The sequence below is a fragment of the Grammomys surdaster genome, unplaced genomic scaffold, assembly GCF_004785775.1.
Source record: "Grammomys surdaster isolate TR1022 unplaced genomic scaffold, NIH_TR_1.0 280, whole genome shotgun sequence".
Taxonomy (NCBI): domain Eukaryota; kingdom Metazoa; phylum Chordata; class Mammalia; order Rodentia; family Muridae; genus Grammomys; species Grammomys surdaster.
Window position 1 is genome coordinate 2,110,850 of NW_021604721.1, and position 12,996 is coordinate 2,123,845.

Sequence of the window (12,996 nt, forward strand, 5' to 3'; positions counted from 1 at the left end):
ACAGAAGTTCAACAGAGAGTGTCTTATCTCCAGCCTAAAATCAACACTGGGAAAGAGACAGATCATAAATGTGCAGTGGAGGAAGTGGAGTCAGGAGGACCAGAGGTTCAAGGTTATCCTTGACTGGACTAAGATACAAGATACTCTGTCTCAAAATACAATAACATAGAGAACTAGAGAGAGAGAAAAACCTCTGCATTTTTTCTTTTTTACTTTCTTCTAATTTCTACTCTTCAGCAGTACTCAAGGAGAAAACAAACAAAACCAGAGAAACCAACCTCAAGACATGAGTTCAAATTCCAGGAACATTTTTGTCACAAATATTGATCAGGAAGATTTTTTTCCAGTTCTGAAGTAATACATGGGTTATGGGCTTCTTTCATTTTATAAATGATGCTCTCATTAAACCATTTTTTTTTTTGAGACAGGGATTCTCTGTGTAGTCCTGGCTGTCCTTGAACTCACTCTGTAGACCAGGCTGGCCTCGAACTCAGAAATCTGCCTGCCTCTGCCTCCAAGTGCTGGGATTAAAGGCGTGTGCCACCACTGTCTGGCTAAACCAATTTTGAAAATATAATACTAATGTATTCAAATTTGAATAAATAATTTTAGATAAGGGCAATCATGAAAAAATACACATCTTGATATCAAGAAGAATCCTTGGAATTTAATTTGACTTTTCTTTCCAGGTTCTTTGTTAAAAAAGTATTTTGTGTGTATATATAGCCATGAATATGAACGTGTCTGGGAGTTCAGAGATCCACTGTCTTCCTCCAGTGTTTCCCATTGTATTTTGGGGATGAGGCCACTCGGGGAACCTGGAGCTTATTGGTTCAGACTGGTTATCCCATGAGTACCCTGCTTCTTCCTGTTCCCACTTGTTCTCCTGAGCTGGACAGAAAAGTCATAGGTCCATATGTTAGCAGAAGAAGCTACTCTCCCACCCTGCACCACCTGTAGTGCCTTGTGGCCCACTTTTGTACCCCGTCACATAGTTACCAACTCCATAATCCCTGCTTGTCTTCACTTGTTACTGATCTCGTCCTTGTCATCTCACTGATTGTTCTTCTGTAAACAGGAGATTTAATTATATCTTCAAATTCCTTCTGGCTTATCTACTAGAACCCTGATTATTACTGCCTGAACCAACACATAAAGATCATACTCAGTGCTGATTCAGGCTTTGTATGACAGGCATAAGTAGTGATGTTTCCTACTAGGCAAGCAAATCTCTCGGATCACTAGACTAATGAAAGTAAATGACTTCTTGTTCTAGACAACTATAAAGTCCCATTGTGCTTCGTCGATGTGAGTTTGTTCAGAGATAAGATAACTAGGCTGCTTCTGGGCTTATTTCAACATTTGTGAGCATAACATTTAAGCTTCCTGATACTTGGTTAGATTTTTACTTGAAGTAGTGTGTGTGTATGAGAGAGAGAAAGAGAGGGAGGGAGGGAGGGAGGGAGGGGGAGAGTGGGTGGGAGGGAGGGAGGGGGAGGGAGGGAAGGGGGGAGAGAGATGTGTCTCTGCCTGTGACATGCTACTATATATGACTGCATACATGTGGGCACACTGACATGTGGAGGCCAGAAATTGACATTCGTTCCCTTCTAGATGACCCTTCATCTTAAGTTTTGTTACAGGGTCTCTGACTGAACTTGGAGTTCACTGGTTCAGCTAGACAGTCAAGCCAGAGAGCATCAAGATCCACCTGTGCCTGCTTCCCCTGTGCTGGGATTACAAGTCCACCACACCCAGATTTTGATGGACAGTCTGGGAGAGGGAGCATAAGCTCACATCCTCATGCTTGTGTACCCAAGCTTCTATCAGTGGGGCGACTCTCGATTAAATAGGTACCATGCATCAAACACTGAGCACGAGATAATGTAAATTTCTTAAAAAGAGAAGGGAAAGTTCCCAGATTTCTGGAAAAAAGATAGTGCTAAAACAAAATGACTATGTCAGTTAGGTAGGGGATGTCATTTGAACTCAGATCTTTGGTGTCTAAGAATTTTTGACCACAGTTTTCTAAAACAGTTATAGGACAAAACAGGAAAACGTAAGCTATGTCCTCAAGTGTAATTTCAAAGCCAACTTGCACATATGAATGATTTCAGGTTGTTTTGATTTTGACACAAACAATTAGAACATGTGTCAATCTAGGAAGAAAAACTCCTTCACTTAGCATAAACGGTAGATGTTAATTGAAGTTAGCTTAAATGTAAACAAACCACAATACAGAGCACTTATGTTTCTAAAAGAAGGCATTGGTGAGAGAGAACTAACAATGAACATTCTAACCTTAAGTGCAATAGCACTCAAACTGCACAAGGCATAATAGCCACTCTGTTTTCCAGGGTTCTTCTCAATCAAAACCTGGTGTTTCATAGGAGGGATGGTCTGGTTTTCTAGTTTGTATCTGGATCAGCTAATTCTTTCATAGTAATGGACTACTAATGTACTATGAGACTATCACCATGACAAACCATCCATAAATAGTATACTGTTTCATGTATAACATGCATTAGGTGTTTTTATTCGAACACGAAGCATTCCCTTTTTAAAATTAGCACACAAACTAATGGATTTTGCTGTGACATAATTTTTATACATATACTTATTGTATTCTGTTCATATGATTGGCTTTTACTTTATCCATCCCTCCTCTGTTTCTGATCCCCTTACTCCCCATAGTAGGTCTCTTTTTCTTTTTGTGTATTTTCTCATATACATTTATCTGTTATAAAATTACATATATATGTGTGTATATATGTGTGTGTGTATTCACATATATGTATATACATATATTACTTAATCCATATTTTGTACACAAGATAAAATAGTGATTTCTTCATTCCTCTCCCTCTCCTTTCAAGTGTATTCTTCCCCCTATAGCTCCTGCCTCCACCTTCATGTCATCTTAAAGTCCTCATTTCACATAGGAGAGAAAACAATAAAGTCTTTCAGATAGATCTATATAAATAAACAAAACTTAGGATAAATTACTGCTTCTGCTGTGCTGGTTCAGCGACAAGCACTTGCTGGCTATTACGCAGTACGGAGACCTGCTTCCCTTCCTCAGAGCCCTGTCTAATTTCCCTTCTTCTGTCCCAGTCAGTACTCAGCATATCAGTACTCAACACCTCCTTATACTTAGTACCTCCTCTTTGTATTTTCTCTGACTAATTGTGTTGAAACTGTGGCAGAATTTTACAAGCTGACATCAAACAATTACTTTCACATTACAATTATTTTAAACAACCTGCTCTAAAGTCAGACAGGCATGCTGTCAACTATGAAGGAAACATGCTGTTAACATTTTTACAAGTTGGGAAACAACTTTTAAAGTCAGAAAGCAGAAAAGTATGGTCATTTGATGGGGACTTTGTTTCATGTTGGAGAACTAACTCCTGCCAGGATCCAGGGCTATGTGACTACCGACAGTCTGATTCTCAGCAGATGTGGTCTAGGCTGACAGCATTCTTCTGTGAATCATTAGAAATATTTTCACTGAAAACATCTTGATTTAAAACATCGGCCACCCCAGTTTTTTTCCCTCCACAGCTTGTATCAACCTGTCTTTAGCCATCAGCCTTGCCTTCCCTTTCACCACCATCCACCAACATCCTGAGCCGACAAGATAATGAATCATAGTGAGACTGATCCTCTCATTTTGAAAGGGAATAAACTGTATTAAATTACTAGTTTAACAAAAGTGATTTTCTTCCAGTTTGCCAGTGCTTTGCTAAGATTAATTGGTGCTCATTTTGAAGTAAATAGTTTATAAGCATAAAAGAAAGTTTTGCCATTAAAAACATTGAGATTGAAAAGAGAAGAAAAGCATGGTATACATTATGTCTGATGTACCCATTGGAAAAGCAGGCTGAGTCTTCTCTGATGCTTCCCCTGGTGAGAGCATTATTTGTTAAGAAAATTGGTGCAGGCAACCTGGAATTAGTCTAATAGAAGATGGACAGGCCACAGAGCATTGTTTGTAGTTATGTAACTGACTCTCATTCACAGGCTTTAGAGTCATCCAGGATCCCAGTCCCCCTGCTGCTTGCATCAGTTAGCAAGTTTCTTTTCCACATGCTTAATTCAGCAGCTTCACTTAGGGCTAGATTGTACTAACTACAATTTTGAGCCACAATACATATTTTTTGCAAATATTTGTAATGAAAAAACTGGCCTTCCCCGTTCTACAGAATAACTAGTTTACCAAAGAAAACACCAACCTTTTCAGGGAAATTTTAGACTGCATTAATTCTGAACTTTTCCCAGGTTTTCAACCAACCTTCCATAGCATACATGTGAAACGAGAGTTTTTTAGAAAGAAACTTTGAAATAAAAATCACATGTTAGACTTAAAGGTTCTAAATGTTATTACTGACAAAATAAACAGAAAAGCCAACTGGGTCAAAGCAACATAAAAATATTAAGGGAAAGAAAAGGCGCAGCTGAAAAGCATCAGGTGTCCTGAGTGGGAAGAAATGGAGACCTAGCTTCATACTTAGGAGGCAAGGTTCAACCAACTGATAACAGCTTCAATTAGGCTGTGAAAATTCAATCTAATAAAAATCTAGTGCATAAAATTTCATCTCCCATAAGAAAAGGGTTAAGATTACTTAGAGAAAGTAAGAGAATAATAAAAAAATTCAAAGTACCTTCAGTAAATTGACTCAATACCTCCTACATACACATACAATTAATTCGTGGTTTCTGGCTTTAAAGTCAGTTTGGTCACTCTTAGGAACTGCACACATAGAAAGCAAGTCATGCTTTAACTGATTCCTGATCCAGAGGCAAGACCAAATTCTTGTTCCATTCTCTTTATTCCAATTTAACTTGTAAGTTTATCATAAAGCACTAAGTGTCTATGATGGTTAATCTTCAATGTCAACTTGGTTGGACTAGGAGACATACCTGTATATGAATTCTGGAAAGATGAGGCTGATTTCAGGATGAATTTAACGGAAGAGGGAAAGCATCTTGACTATGACTGGCATATTGTATATGCTGGGGTCCTAGACTCAAATAAAAAGAAGACTGTGAGCTGAACACCAGTCTTCCCCTGACTCGAGGCACAATGTGAGCAGCCACAGAATGCCCAGGACACTCTACCTTCCTTGCCACAATGGACCACATTTTCAAACAATGAAATGAAATAAATCCTTCCTCACTATATTGTGTCTTATTGGCCATTTGATGGCAGATATCAGAAATGTTATTAAATTCTGGTTCTACTTGATTCCTTAATTAATTAGGTCCTCAGTATAGGACCACAGGGGAAAAGAAAAAACTGAGTATAATATAAAATATGTGGGTTTTATCTTACAAACACATAAAAGAAGTCAGTTCTAAGGTTGAGGACATAGCTCAGACATGTTTGGTTTCCCAGCAACCAATAAAGAAAAATCTGGGCATGGTAGCTCATGCTTGTAAGCCCAGGGGAAAGACAGGTGGATGGGTAGGCTTGCTTGCTAGTCACTCTAACCAATATAGCAAGCTCTGGGGTCAGTGAGACACCCTGTTCCAAAAACTATCCTATTGAAATGAATAAAGAGAGTCATGCAGACACTAAACTGTAGCCTTCAACCTCTAGCCTGTGTGAGTGCACCATGCCATGCATTCTCCAAACACACACACACACACACACATACACACACACACACACACATACACACACACACACACACACACCACTCACACACAACACATACACATAGACTCACACCATAAACACACATACAACACACACATTCAAATTGACACACTCACACAGCACACACATGCCAGAAACATATATGCATACACACCATACCTACACAAACCACACACATATACCATACACACACTCACCATACACACCACACAAATACTACTCTCTCTCTCTCTCTCTCTCTCTCTCTCTCTCTTTCTCTCTCTCTCTCTTTCCCTCTCTCTTCTAAGTAGGTTGCAAAGATTCTCCTACCCTGTTCAAGGTAGTGTACTAGCAAACAATAAATTATGAGCTTGTGAATTATTTTAAAAGCCAACTGTTTTCAATATTCCTCAAAGATCACTCATTTTTTATTGCATAAAAGAAATAAAATCTTTTCTATGAAGTAAAAAGCAACTGAATCTGAATGCAAAGAGTGAAAATATGATAGACAAGTGGGATATTTATGAAGGTTCTGAAGCAATATTCTTCTCTTGATGTCATGGTTATTGCATTAGGATCTGGAGCTATCTGACTGTCTAAGCAGCACCCTGTCAAGCGATGCTCCTGGAACACTGACCTTGAGTTCTTTCTCTGAGGTATTGATGAGCTTTTGTTTGCTCAAGAGGTGTTTTTGTTGCAGAGTCAGGTGTCTGGAGGAGCCAGGACTCAGTTTACTACCAGAGGCCATAGGAGGAAGTGCCTTTAAGATCAGCAAAGTGAAAGCACTCACCCTGAGCCCTCCAAAAGTTGCTAGTCACTAGCTACATTTTCTGAACCTTGTGTCTATCCAAACTGCTTCTAATGAAGAGACAGTTGACCTTTCAGTATCATGCTGTTCCCTCTGACCAATTCCCACAGTGTGTGGACAGTAGTGGGCAAACATACACAACAAAGTTGACCCCAATTCTTGTATTTTGAAGAATATTTCCTACCCCTTGGTATGCTGTTTTGAAAATAAAAGTGTGGTACTCCAATACAAATATCATCCAAGGAAGACTAGAAAGGATAGAAAAGATAACCTGGTCCATTGTTCCATTTTTCTCTAAGAATGTTTATTAATGATTACCTTAATTATGGAGACCACAACACTGTATAGTAATTTTTCCTTAAAATGAATTGTGCCTCACTAAGGGGACATGAGGAGAGCAAGTACTGATTAGGACTTTGATTTAGAGTGAGCCAGATTACAAAGTGACCCCAGTTCTATAGAAAACTTTCAGGTCATTTTCCAGTTTGACCTTGTTTTCACATAACATTTAAAGTCCTCTGTTACTATGTGCATAGTGGCATACACTAGACAGAACTGTGTAGGAAAATCCAGCTCCCCAGCTGCTGACTCAGTCCATGTGATAAGAAATACCACGTGGTGAGGTCCCTGCTATGTGCCAATTATTGTGCTAGGTTCCTAAACTGAATTAACCAAATATTTAAAACCAAGCCAAAGCAAAACCAAAACAACCAAGTGAGCTAGATAGATCCTTAACTTCTTTCTGTTAGTGGATGAAATGAATTATTCTACAACCCTGAGCTGTCCATGTCCTTTAAGAAAAGATCAATAGCATGCATTTGCGTTTTATTTTAGTTTATTTTTTGAGGCAGAGAAATTTTTTATTGTCACAGGAAGCAAGTTCACTCATCTCTTCAACAGTTTTAAGAATCACAAAAATGCAGAATTCACAAAATAAAGAATAAAAGACTTAGGGAGAAATGGTCCCTTGGCTGTAATACTGAGGTAACTAATTGACCTTGTTCAGTGGAAATATCTTAAGAGAAATAAAAAAAACCCACTAGTTATAAAATCTAATTTATATATACCTTTCAAATAAAAATATATTTCATTTGCTTTAGTGTATAGCAAGTTACACATTAGTGTTCACAAGATAGAAACTGTATTCTACTGAAAATTTGTGTGTGCGTGTGTGTGAATGTGTGTGTGCTTCTTCTTTATCTGTAAGCTTGGAAGTTAGAAAGTATGCTACTTAAGGAGACTTTTTTCTGGATTTAAAAATGCAGGTTCTAGGTCCAGGGGAGACAAATGTCAGCTGGAAGACTATTGCATCTTTTAAAACTTACATCTTAAAATCTACAAACTTGAACTGTAAGACATAGTATTTATTTATTTATTTATTTATTTAAAAAAAAAGGACAACAAAATTTCTCAAAATGTATCATGGAACATAGGAAACGGTTCCTGAAAGTACAGAGATTCTATCCAGTGCTGTAGTTAATATTAAAAACTGAACATTCTATTTAAATGGTATCGTACTAGCTCTACACACAGTGGACAGTGAGACCACAATAATCAACCTCACAGTAGCAACAGAGGCACATGGTCCCTAAGATACTTTTTAGTGGGCAAAATGCTGTGGTCCAATAGAAACATTTAAGAAGGAAAAGCCTTGTAATGATCAAAAAGCTGTTTGATGGTGTTTCTACTGTAAAACTCTTCTACAGATCAAATTGAAAAGTGATTATCTATGTGACTAGAACCTATGGTGCAGATATCTCACCTAACTTCTGGGCAACAGATTTCAGTGTAACAGATTCGGAACTCATATCTATGACAGCATGGCCTAAAGCAGAACTAAAAACAAGACACATACTCCATGTCCATTCACCCACATATCATCTTTGTCACATTTAGAGCTAACTTACTATGCCTTCATTTGTTTAACATATTTTGAAATATCAATGTTTAAGTCAAGGCTTTAACACACTAACCCATGTCCAACCTTTGTTACATCTTGAGTAGCTGTCATAAATGTAGCCTACCTCATCTTGGGAATGTTGCTCCAATTTTTAATTTGTGCATTGATTAAGCCAATGAAAGTGATATTATTTAGTGACAGCTACATATTTCCTATTACTCAAAATCTATGTTACCAAGTATTAAGCACACAGAATTCTCCGTGGTGTAAACTATGTGTTTATCTTCCATCTTTCTCCAGTCTCCTTGCCAATAACTACATTGCCCAGGCTTTCTTTCTATGACTACAAAAGTTCTAAATGCTGACGCATAACATTTATGGTAAATACGCATAAGTTGACAACAAACTTTCAAGTAAAATGGATGGTATCCACATCTATTAGGCTGCAAACTATCAACACCTAGATTTGCCTCTATAAATTACAAAGACACGGTGTACGTTCTTAAATAGTGAATGCCTACGATACTGAGCCTTTCCACACAAGCAACTTACTCAGGAAGGTAACTGGTCAGTGAATGTCACACTGCAATGCTCTCTTGATTCCCTCTTCTGTGGTTGTTGCTTTGTCCTGGTGTTCACAGACTACTGTGTGACTTCTTATGCTTTGGCTCTGGTCTGAGAGCTGAATGAGGCAACACTGGTTATTAAGGCTTAGTCTATGATGGAGCATTATCCTTGAATCTTGTGCCATTTACGTAGAACTGTAGGAGAATCTTAGCTATCTTGAGTCTTCAGGCTCTGTTTAAATAACTTTCTTTTCCAAGGTGAACGCAGAGTGAGGATAGTCTTTTAAAATCCCAAGGCTCTCTGATGAGTGAGACTTCAAATCACTGGAGTAAAGCCTACTCAGCTCCGTATCCACCACAAAATGATGGGGCTGTCTGTTCTGCACACTAGGAATTCGAAGATACAAAGGTCTTTCTCCTTGCCCATCGGAGCCATCGGAAGGCAGGCGGCCATCAGGGCTCTGCTCTCCGGAGCTCTGCCTGTAGAGCCTGGCTGTGAGTCTGCAGCCTCTCATAGCTGGCCTGGACACGCTGAAGCTCTATCTGCTTTGCCATCCCCTTTCAGCCAGTGAACTGAGACCTGCAAGCTCCTCACTCTTGGTTCTGGCCTGCTGGAAGTGCGTTGGCACAGCTTCCTGGAAGACCGGAAATCCGTCCTCCATTTTAATTCTCTTTGGAGATAGTTCACCTCTTTCACCACATTGTAACCTGAGTGGTCCTGTAAGTGTATTTGTAGGTGACTTCTCAAGAAACCTGCCTGGCCAGGGCAAAAAGCTCTTCTCTTCTCGTCAGCAGGGTATTGTCCTTCACACACACAGCTGAGCAGCTACCTCATTACCAGTAAGCTCATGCAGTGTGAGGTGTTTACCATCCTTTCTTTTGGAGTCAAATCGCCCATAAATGACACTGTACTTTCTAATCTCCTCTTTGTGTGCATCTTTGTCACTCATCTCGAAGATGTGACCAATCATTTGGCCAACTTCTTATTGTTCTTCAGCAGCTCTTTCACTTCATTCAAGTCACTTTGGGGCAGTGTGGGGGCCATCCGCTCCACACACTCGGCCACAGAGAGTGCAGCAGCCGCATCCAGGGCCTTGATGCTTTCCTTTTGGAGAGGGTGGTGAGCCCAGGTCTGCTGGGGAGAGACTATGCTCGCTTTCAGTGGTGTGGTTTCCTTGCTAAAGTCTGGATTCGGATTCACTGACGCTCTGTAGTGCTAAGCTTCCCACCTCTGACTTGCCCTGACTCAAGCTCTGCACACAGAGCTTGTGTGGTGGCGACACATTTAGGGATTTTTAAAATGTGGCTCTCGTGAGCTGCTACTCCTTTAGTAACTATTGCAGGATATTCCCAGCCATGTTGATGATCCCTCTAGTAATTTATAGATGGGTATGCTACTGACAGGAAGGGAAGTCAATAGTTGATTGGAAAGGTTGGGGTTTGTAACCCAGTCTCTCAAAGCCTTCTAACATGAAAGGGCTTGCTTTCCATGCCCACGAGTGCCATGATTTCCAAAAATTCCTCTTCTCCAGCTTCATACAGTTGCTGGACATCATCACCACCTTGTTGGATAAAGGCATCAAAGTAAGAAAGCAGATTGGCTTTCTGCAATACAGTTGCAGCTCCCCCAGGGTCCTAGGTAGGGCTGTGGCCATTACTGTGGATGGACTTAACCTCCGCTGCCCGTGGCTCTGGTGGACGACAGCTCTACCGGGCTCCTGCGCTGGACTTCCAAGGTACACCGTGTTTTTAGTGTGAATGCCAAAATGCCCCATGATCAGCACTCCACATGATTCCGTTTATCCTTTTTGATTCGTGGTTCAGGGTTTTTCAGTTTCCTCTGCTCTGAGGCTGTCCACTGTCAGCATTCTCTTGAGAGTCTGGTAGGAAGAACATTGAAGTTCCCGTATTTCTTTCCATGACTTAGTTGTATTCTTCCATTTGACTAGTAGACTTACACATGTACTTGTGATGTACTTTAGTAAGGAAACAAGCCAACTAGCTGTGTCATCATGTTTTCATCCCTCTGCAGTCCAGAGAGGTGCATGGGCGTTTGTCAGATAACCGAGTTTACCAAGTATGTAGAGCCTTGGAAATTAATTACCATCAAAATGAAAATATTAAAACTAAGAGTACATATATATACATAAATCTTCCCAGCTATTGTCGGGTTGAATATCCTCTCATTAGGAATCTACAGCTTAAGGAAAAGCCTAGTTTAATTCTAGTTACAAGAATTTTAAGACCCTAAAGACAGTTATTTGGCACTGTAAGCATATCCAGAGACAGCAGGTATCAGGTGATAGAAATTCCTAAACATAGGAACAGAGCCTCCATTCATCCACTGACTTACTGAAAAGCAAATAAAAACATGGTCAGTCACTAAGACAACTGAAATTTCATGATTTCATGGGGACATAATGAGTGACATCACTGAATCTTTAGATATCAAAAATTTTCAATTGTTATTATACATCCATCTATGTCTCACAGAAACTTTAAGATTGTTAGTATTTGAGAAACTGAAGCACTGATGGGAAAAGCTTGAAGATGTCCACTCAGAACGGAGCTCTGGAGTATTGGAGGACAAGAATGGTCTAGGAGAGAGCTGTCCTGTTGGTATACAACCCCATCTAAAAGCATTTGATAGATGCAGTGTTACTGTGTAGTTAGTACCCATTAGTCAAGAAAAAATTATCTGCAATTCATTTATTAAATTCCTAGCAAATATTTTCAAAATTTGGGAAACACAAGAAATTGCTCTTTAGAGAGCTTCTACATGCTATTGTAAACAATGGGCTCATAACACAACGCAACAGTCCAGCCCTGCCTGCTGTGTTGCTGACGTTTACTAAGTCGATCAGCAGCCAGCATGGTATAAGCACAGAGATGCTCATTTAGTTCAGTAATCCTCATGAGGAGAAGCAGAGCCCTTTCTGAACTCCAGCAGTTTAACAGGCAGATGTTTTCTGACCAGTTTGTGCCCAGGCCCACCTCTAAGAAGCCAAAAGTCCACTGGGTCTCTGTTAGCACTTTTGACCAGTTTCATTAACCATCATGCAGTCTAAAAGCACGCTTTTTCCCCTTGAGTGTGCTCAGTACTCTTTTTACTCCTGGTGTATCGATTTCAGTCACAGTGTTTCCCCATCATCACATACACTCATTCTGTACAATGAAGGCTTCTATACACCTTTAGACACTCAGTATAAAGTAATATCAGGGCACGAATTCCTAGAGATGAGCTCCGGGAAGAAAAGCCGTCTGTTCTTCTTGTTTCCCTCACTAAGCCAACATCAACTGTGAAAACCAACATCTTCCATGCTCTACTTTTGAATCTAGAACTTCTGTGCTAAACATGCTTCAGGCTCAGAATTAGCATAGGATGAATAAATCCTGGCTGGAGAGATGGCTCAGAGTAATCAGCATTCATTAATCCTCCAGAGAATCTGTGTTCAGCTCCCAATACTCAGGTCCAGCAACTCATGACAGCTTGTAATTTCAACTGTCTGTGATCTGATGCCTTCTTCTAGACTCTGCAGGTACACACACACACACACACACACACACACACACACTCATGGACACACACACACATAGACATGCACCCACATGTGCATGAGCAAGTAAGTGTATATACACATGAACATACATGATGGGCATATATACATATAAATAAAAGTAAAATAAATCTTTTTAAAAAAGAATGTGTGAATCCCAGTGCTCTTATGGGATACAGCAGTGCCAAACCAAGCTCAGTACATGTTTAGAGATACCTGCCATCCCATCCAATTCCATTATTCCTATGAGAAGTGGATCTTTCCCGAATCCTTAGAGTCTTTAGAGTTTTTAGAGTTACTAGATACAGGGTTGGGAGATTCTGTGTTTGTCTTTATCTCATAGGAGATCAGATTTGATTCCGTAAATCTAAATAAATAAAGCGCTAGATGTTCTACTTTCTGTGGTAAATTATTTTGATTGAATGAATGCAGAGCAACTGACAGTCTCCAGAAATACTATTGCAGAAGATTTCTGAGGTGTCAGTTTACTTCAGGAGAGGGTGACCAGAAACAGCAATTTCGGC

The 12,996-nt window shown here is 39.8% G+C and overlaps 1 protein-coding gene and 1 pseudogene across 2 annotated transcripts in view; both read right to left on the reverse strand.

The window, feature by feature from the left end:
* Nucleotides 1–12,996, reverse strand: part of Eya4 (EYA transcriptional coactivator and phosphatase 4) — a 232,673-nt gene that overhangs the window by 98,826 nt on the left and 120,851 nt on the right. The window lies entirely within an intron of this gene.
* LOC114629357 lies at nt 9,128–10,570 on the reverse strand (annotated as a pseudogene).